The following is a 9,403-nucleotide window of genomic DNA, read 5'->3' on the forward strand; positions in this document are numbered from 1 at the left end:
GAGCGTCGGGCAGCCCTCAGAACAAAGAAGACACAGGAGAGGGCTGCCATGAATAAGACCATCGATGCCATCGCCTCTGCTGGACCCCCACTGGAACCACTCCTGACAGCTGCATCATCACCGCCAGTGTCTCCCTGTGTGCAACACCTGTAGGAGCCCCCAGCTGTAGAAGAAGGCTACGTGACTGCTCTCCCGGGCCACACCATCGTCGGCCCCTAAACCCCACTACTACCAACACCCACTCCTCCAAGCCGTCAGGGTTTCGTCCACCATCACCATGATACACACCAGCCCCCCTGTCTTTCACCACCGAAGCGGCCTCCTCTGGACCAACTGCATCGTCCATCTCACCTGGTCACCACCACAGCAGGCTCGTCTTGTGTCCCTGCCCCCTGCAATTTGAATACAGCCACCGTCACATGTTAAATTCTGAAAAAAATACTGTTTGTTATTTGTTTTATAAAACTGCTGTGTTTAAAAAAATATTCTCTTTAACATACAGTATCTACAGTCCATAGCACCAGCCCACAAGTCAGGTCCTGTCACGCCCTGACCTGAGAGACGTTTTATTTCCTCTATTTTTGGTTAGGTCAGGGTGTGATGTGGGGTGGGCATTCTATGTCATGTATTTCTTTGTGTTTGGCCGAGTATGGTTCCTAATCAGAGGCAGCTGTCTATTGTTGTCTCTGATTAGGAATCATACTTAGGCAGCCTTTTCCCCACCTGTAGTTGTGGTTAATAATTCTTTCTGTGAGTGTTTTGTGTGTGCCTCAGTTGCGTTACGGTCATTTCTGTTTATCCTGTTTATTATTTTGTTTGGTTTCACATAAAATAAAGGATGTGGAATTACCAGCATGCTGCGCCTTGGCTTATTTATGACAGGGAGTTTGAGGACAGTGAACGTGATAGGTCCACCTCCTCCAAAACTTCTGCAGCTTCATCCAGTGGCGTTGATGTAAAAAAGTTGAAAATGGTTTAGAAGAAACATGCTCTGTCTAACACTACTTTTTCTCTCAACTGCAGTACAGAAAAAGAAGAGAAAAGCTCCACCGGGCACCTCTGTCACGCCACCCATGGCACCACCCTCAGGTAATTCATAATCTGTTTGTTTTTGTCTCGCTCAGCTTTATCAATTACTATTGTTGCTATAGTACTTCTACATTTGCAAACCATGTTAATCAATCTTATTGCATGAGCCATCTGTAAGCTCCCCGCAGGAGTGTGAGTCCGATGGGAGTGCTGTGACTTCTGCCAGCATTAGTTCCACTACAGGTGTGTTCAGTGGGATCCAGAGTTGGCGATGGAGCTGGATGTTTATTGTGATTTCTGTGACAATATAGGGATGGAGGATGAGATTTAATTGTTTTTCATTTGTAAAAAAAAAAGCATTTCTAAAATGTAATACAGTACCAGTCAAAAGTTTCTAATTCAAGGGTTTTTCTTTTTACTATTTTCTACATTGTAGAATAATAGCGAAGACATCAAAACTGTGAAAAAACACATTTGGAATCATGTAGTAACCAAAAGTATTAAACAAATCAAAATATATTTCAGATTCTTCAAAGTAGCCACCCTTTACTTGATGACAGCTTTGCACATTCTTGGCATTCTCTCAACCAGCTTCACCTGGAATGCTTTTCTAGCAGTCTTTAAAGAGTTCCCACATATGCTGAGCACTTGTCAGCTGCTTTTCCTTCACTCTGCAGTCCAATTCATCCCAAATCATCTCAATTGGGTTGAGGTTGGGTGATTGTGGAGGCCAGGTCATCTGATGCAGCTCTCCTTCTCAAATAGCCGTTATACAGACTGGAGGTGTGTTGGGTCATTGTCCTGTTGAAAAACAAATGATAGTCCCACTAAGCGCAAACCAGATGGGATGACGTATTGCTGCAGAATGCTGTGGTAGCCATGCTGGTTAAGTGTGCCTGGAATTCTAAATAAGTCACTGACAGTGTCACCAGCAATGCACCATCACACCTCCTCCATGCTTCACGGTGGGAACCACACATGCGGAGATCATCCGTTCACTTACTCTGTGTCTCACAAAGACACGGCAGTTGGAACCAAAAAATCTAAAATTTGAACTCATCAGACCAAAGGACAGATTTCTACCATTGCTCATGTTTCTTTGCCCAAGCAAGTCTTCTTATTATTGGTGTTTTTTAGTAGTGGTTTCTTTGCAGCAGTTCGACCATGAAGGCCTGATTCACACAGTCTCCTCTGAACAGTTGATGTTGAGATGTGTCTGTTACTTGAACTCTGTCATGCATTTATTTGGGCTGCAATTTCTGAGGCTGGTAACTCTAATGAACTTATCCTTTGCAACAGAGGTAACTCTGGGTCTTCCTTTCCTGTGGCGGTCCTCATGAGTGCAAGTTTCATCATAGCACTTGATGGTTTTGATGACTACCTCATGAAGCTGGTTGAGAGAATGCCAAGAGTGTGCAAAGCTTTCATTAAGGCAAAGGCTGGACTTTAAAGAATCTCAAATATAAAATATATTTTGATTTGTTTAACACTTTTTTGGTTACTACATGATACCATATGTGTTATTTTATAGTTTTGATGTCTTCTACAATGTAGAAAATATATTTTTTAAGAAAAACCCTGGAATGAGTAGGTGTCCAAACTTTTGACTGGTACTGTATATTTATTAAACCCACCTTCTGTGTTTCTTCCTTTGCTTTCCAAGTGCATCTCTGCAACACAAACTCCAACACAGTGTTTTCTTTGTTTTTGTCAATGCACATCACTGAAAGTTTTATTTGATGTTAATTATTCATACTCATTTATATTTTAATATTAAACTGTTATCTACTTTCTCAAAACAAAAATGTAATCTGTAAAATAAATTATGAGACATCAAAAAGCTGATAATAGTAGTATTTCCACTGAAATGTCAAACATGCTAATTGCTAACATTTTACAACACCAATAATCACAAAACAGTGACGGCTTGATCACAGGATAACATTGAAGGTAATATATTTCTTAAACGCTGCCGACAATACGGGGTTCCAAGCTACATTATAAAAAAGCAGTATTACAAAACGTTCAAGGACAACAATAAAGTAAAGGACTTATTTCTGGAGTGGCCCTGCCTAGTTGGATGGGTTGGGCCAATGGCCTTGGTTGGAGGTCTGACCATGGGAAACATATGGCTCATACTGTATATGCCTCATATGGCAAGGGTTCATGAGTCACCCAGAATGCATCAGTGCATAAATGTGGATAACTTATAACAACATTATAAGTATGTGAAAAGCATACACCACTACAGTCTCGTTGGCTAGATCATAAATAGACGGATCATCTACAGCAGATTAAACATTGACCTTTATCCTGTGAATGACCCTCGACGACAAACATTTAAACGTTCAATGACTCCCTGTGCACGGTCAACGGGCAATGTAAAGCGATGCCAATCGCTCAGAGTAGACCTCCTTTTCGTGTCGCTACATAACGCTCGATCCCCTGTCATCCCAGAATCAGTGACCTTTTAACAGAGAGTTGAATAGATAATACCAGAGTAAAGTCTTAAAGTAAACAAGGTAACAACCAACATGAGTAATAGCTGGCATTTTACTCTCAGGCTTGTTGTGTAAGAGTGAAGATTTACACTTTGGGAAATGCTGCGCTTCAATGTTTTAGAAACACATCAATCAAATGAAAGCTATTCAGCCTTTCTCTATACAGACACCTGTTCAAGACTTCTAACACTTATACCACACTGAACAAAAATATAAACACAACATGCAACAAAATATTTTACTGAGTTACAGCTCATATAACAAAATAATAAATTCATTATGCCCTAATCTATGGATTTCACATGACTAGGAATACAGACATGCATCTGTTGGTCACAGATACCTTAAAAAAAGGTAGGGGCGTGGATAAGAAAACCAGTCAGTATATGGTGTGACCACCATTTGCGTCATGCAGCGTGACACATCTCATTCGCATAGAGTTCATCAGGCTCTTGATTGTGGCTTGTGTAATGTTGTCCCACTCCTATTTAATGGCTGTGCGAAGTTGCTGGATATTGGTGGGAACTGGAATGCACTGTCGTACACGTCGATCCAGAGCATCTCAAACATTTCTCGTGAGTACGCAGGCCATGGATGAGGTGGGACATTTTCACCTTCCAGGAATTGTGAACAGATCCTTGCGACATGGGGCCGTGCATTATCATGCTGAAACATGAGGTGATGGTGGCGGATGAATGGCACAACAATGAGCCTCAGGATCTTTTCATGGTATCTCTGTGCATTCAAATTGCCATAGATAAAAATGCAATTTTGTTTGTTGTTCGTAGCTTTTACCTGCCCATAGCATAACCCCACCACCACCATGGGGCACTCAGTTCACAACGCGCCCACACAACGCCATACACAGTGTGCCATCTGCCCGGTACAGTTGAAACCAGGATTCATCCGTGAAGACCACACTTCTCCAGCATGGCAGTGGCCATTGAAGGTGAGCATTTACCCACTGAAGTTGGTTACGACACCAAACTACAGTCAGGTCAAGACCCTGGTGAGGATGACAAGCATGTATATGACCTTCCCTGACACGGTTTTGACAGTTTGTGCAGAAATTCTTCGGTTGTGCATACCCACAGTTTCATCACTTTAATAATGCCACTTAAAGAATGTTTACATATCTCGCATTACTTATCTCATATGTATATACTGTATCCTACACTATCTATTCTATACTATCTATTGCATCTTAGCTGCTCTGTCACTGCTCATCCATATATGTTATATCTATATATTCTTCTCATTCCTTTACTAGATTGTGTGTATTAGGTTTTGTTGTGGAATTGTTAGATATTACCTGTTAGATACTGCTGCACTGTCAGATCTAGAAGCATAAGCATTTCGCTACAGTCGCAAAAACATCTGCTACCCATGTGTATGTGACCAATACAATTTGATTTGATCAGGTGGCTAGTCTCAGACGATCTACCAGGTGAAGAAGCCGGATGTGGAGGTCCTGTGCTGGCATGGTTACATGTTGTCTGGGGTTTTGAGGCCAGTTGGATGTACTGCCAAATTCTCTAAAATAAAGTTGGAGGCAGCTTATGGTAGAGAAATTAACATTCAATTCTCTGGCAACAGCTCTGGTGGACATTCAGCTTATGAAACATGACGAACACTTTACATGTTTGTTCAGTGTAATTAGCTTGTTATCTCTTCACAACATTTTTTACAACAATTTTCACCATTAACATCTTAAAAACTGGAAATGCTGTATGTTGGTGAGTGCTGTGCATGCTTACCCATAAATGTGGGCATCCCTCATAGTAGATTCATATGCACCATTTTACTCTGCAGGGGTCTGATTGAGATCCCTCCTTATTAAAAACCCTCTCATTGCCTGGCTGCCTGTCTGTCTTTTGAAAGAACCACCGTTGGCTGGGGCGAGGGGGTTGCTGTGGGGAGCTCTTTTGAAGTTTGTTTTGCATAGTGGAACATTTTCAAAATGCTCTTTTCAAGCTTTCGTTAGAAGTCAATTCAGCATAGATGCTCTATAGATGGAGGGAGGGAGGAGATGAGAGGGGGATGCCGGTGAACCGCTAGAGAAAGAAAACAACAGGTGGAGCAACAGGAGTTTGGTACCTGCTCAAACAACTTCACTGATCTGTACAACGGAGTTTATCAAAATACACTGAGTGTACAAAACATTAAGAACACCTTCCGAATATTGAGTTGCACCCGTCCCTTTTGCCCTCAGAACAGCCTCAATTCGTCAGGGCATGGACTCGACAAGGTATCGAAAGCATTCCGCACGACTCCAATGCTTCCCACAGTTGTGTCAAGTTGGCTGGATGTCCTTTGGGTAGTGAACCATTCTTGATACACACCGGAAACTGTTGAACATCAAAAACCCAGCATCGCTGCAGTTCTTGACACAAACCGGTGTGCCTGGCACCTACTACCATACCCCGTTTAAAGGCACTTAAATCTTGTCTTGCCCATTCACCCTCTGAATGGCACACATACACAATCCATGTCTCAATTGTCTCAAGGCTTAACAATCCTTCTTTAACCTGTCTCCTCCCCTTCATCTACACTGATTGAAGTGGATTTGACAACTGACATCAATAAGGGATCATAGCTTTGACCTGGATTCACCTGGTCAGTCTGTCATTGAAAGCAGGTGTTCATAATGTTTTGTGCACTCTCTGTGTAATGAGTACACTCTCTGTGTAAGTGTAGCTCTCTCTGTGTAATGAGTAAACAGGTGGGACCATAGCAACCAACACATTAGAATATCCCATCCCCTCCTTTACTCTCTCTGTGTATTTTCCTCTATGTGTACCAGTATCCACAGCCTGTGTGTGGTAGAAGTAACGGCCTTTATAAAAACACAGTCCCCACAGCCCACCACGCTTAGCGTAGCGGCAGAAGCTTTAGGAAAGAGAGGTCTGCTGCCCGGAACAAGGTTTAATGCCTAATTAACATTTCTGTAGCGAGCTGAGACTCAATGGGAGCCCAATTCTTTCTCTCCAATAAACAAGAAGAGCTAGGGCTCACCAGAGAGATGCCTGGGCTGTGGCTCTCCTGAACTACTCAGTCGTCAACTCAGCCAGAGAGGGTTAGGACATAAAAAGCACTTTGAAACACTGCCAGAACACACTCTGACACAATTAGCTAGAGTTTAGGACGAAGCCAGCATGTTAAAGGGACAGCTAGTCTTTTATGGTAATAGTGATGGGATAGAATGTGGTTCACTAGTTGAGTTTATTTAGCACCCAACACTGTTAATAGAAACACAAGGGAGGCAAAATTAAGTCTGCTGTTTATTTTTATTTTATTTATTTCACCTTTATTTAACCTGTTGAGGATCTTATCCCGATCTTATCCCGGTATTGGGATTCATTGTCATGTGACCATGGCGGGGAATTCAAAACTGCAAGAGTAATCATTTCAAAAAATCAAATAATCAACTATTTTCCTCCATTTGAAAGATATATCTCCTAAATCTAACCACGCTGTCCGATTTTCAGAGGCATTACGGAGAATGCATAAAGTTAGGTTATGTGAGGAGAGTACATTGACAATAGCTGCGTGTAATGTTTAGCCAATTCAAAGAAGGGCATCAACAGACAGAAAACTAGCTAGAATTATGCACTTACCTTTGACAATCTGCATCAGATGACACTCATAGGACATTATGTTATACAATACATGCATTTTTAGTTCCATCAAGTTCATATTTATATCCAAAAACAGCATTTACAGTCGCGGTGAAATTCAGAATTTTTTTCGGCTCGAATGCACCCAGTGAATCCAGCATTACAAATCACGGAATTACTATTCGAAAACATTGGTAAATTATAATATTGTCATTCAAAGAATAATATATTATCATCTCGTAATTGCTACCGAAGGGCCAGATCTCAAAATAACTTTACTGGGAAATCACATTTTGTATAAACTGGGTACTATGCTAACAACAATAAGCTATATGCTAAGCTAAGCTAAGCTATACCGTTAGCATTAGCATCATCTAATATCGATAATAACATTCTAAATATCCCCTTACCTTTGATTATCTCCATCAGAAGGCGCTGCCAGAGATCCCAGGTCCAGAACAAATGTGGTTTCTTTTGACAAAGTTCATAATTTATGTCCAAATAGTTAGCGTTCAGTAGGCTCCCACAAAATGAGGTGGGCAGTGTAAAGTCACGTCGAAAAACTAAAGAAAACCTAGTAAATAATCTATTTACGTTTGTTTAAACATGTCAAACGTTGTTTAGCACTAATCTTTTGTTCCATTTTTAACGTGAAACATATGTAAACATCAGTAATATTTTCACACAACCTATCAAGTGTCTAGAATAAACGATAATGACAAAGGCACTCTTCTCAGATTCATGCGCAGGCGCAAAAAATGAAGTGATGACGTGTCAACTTGTAAGCTTTCTAATTCGGTGTGTATTTATCACAGATGCTTCAAACAACTTTCTAAAGATCGTTGACATCTAGTGGAAGCAGTAGGAGTTGCGAACTGAATCCTTTCTCACTGTGGTATCTTTAAAACAATGACACTAAATAGTACAGTCACAAAATTCTCTTTTTTTTTAATCTATTTTTCACAGGTTTTTGCCTGCAATATGAGTTTTGTTATACTTACAGACACCATTCAAACTGTTTTAGAAAATTCAGAGTGTTTTCTATCCAAACCTAAACAATAATATGCATATTCTAGCTTCTGAGTTGGTGTAGGAGGCAGTTAAAAATGCGCACATATTTTTTTCCAAAATTCTCAATACTGCCCCCTGGCCTCAGTCTGCTGTTTATTTTTATTTTATTTATCTCACCTTTATTTAACCTGTTGAGGATCTTATCCCGATCTTATCCCGGTATTGGGATTCATTGTCATGTGACCATGGCGGGGAATTCAAAACTGCAAGAGTAATCATTTCAAAAAATCAAATAATCAACTATTTTCCTCCATTTGAAAGATATATCTCCTAAATCTAACCACGCTGTCCGATTTTCAGAGGCATTACGGAGAATGCATAAGTTGAGAACAAGTTCTCATTTACAATTGCGACCTGTAGTTGAGCAACAATATCTTTGTACTTAAATAAAAGTAAAAGCAAATTCAGCTAACCACGGTTGGCGGTCATCAGCTACCCCTTAGCTCGAAAAGCTATCGCCAGTTTTGTACATCGCGATCAGACCAGAGCATACTTTCTCTCCATATCCCCGGATTTCTACCGCAAGCTCTGGACATTTACACCTGGATCTTGCAGCTAGCTAGCTTCTATCCGAGTGACTATTGGCTAACGTCGGACCCGGAGCTAACATCAATTATTCCGGAGCTAGCCAGCTGAAGAGTTCCATCAGCCACTCCTGGGTTACAATCAGCTATCCGGACCCGTTTTACTGCCGATGCGGAGCCCCATCCGGCCTTCATGACTGGACTACTGACGTTATCTGCCCAAGGGAGTTATCCAACTGGGCCGTCCGTCGCGACGTAACCTGAACGCTCATCTGTGGCCAGCTAAACGTTAGCTGTCTTATCGGCTGCTATCTGAATAGGTCTATGGGCCAATTTTCTTGGGCCACTATAACTATAACTATTTTTGCCAATTGGATTGGTCCCCTCTACCACACGGAACCCCACTAATCTACCGACGGAAACGCACGAGGTGGCTAAAAACAGACCATCTTCTGCCAACTTGCTACCCATGGCCCGGCTAGCTGTCTGAATCGCCGCGACCGCAATCGACCTCACTACTCACTGGACCCTTTTGATCACTTGGCTAAGCATGCCTCTCCTTAAGGTCAATATGCCTTGTCCATTGCTGTTCTGGTTAGTGTTTATTGGCTTATTTCACTGTAGAGCCTCTAGCCCTGCTCATTATACCTTATCCAACCTC

The sequence above is a fragment of the Salmo trutta genome, chromosome 8 (assembly GCF_901001165.1).
Source record: "Salmo trutta chromosome 8, fSalTru1.1, whole genome shotgun sequence".
Lineage (NCBI taxonomy): Eukaryota > Metazoa > Chordata > Actinopteri > Salmoniformes > Salmonidae > Salmo > Salmo trutta.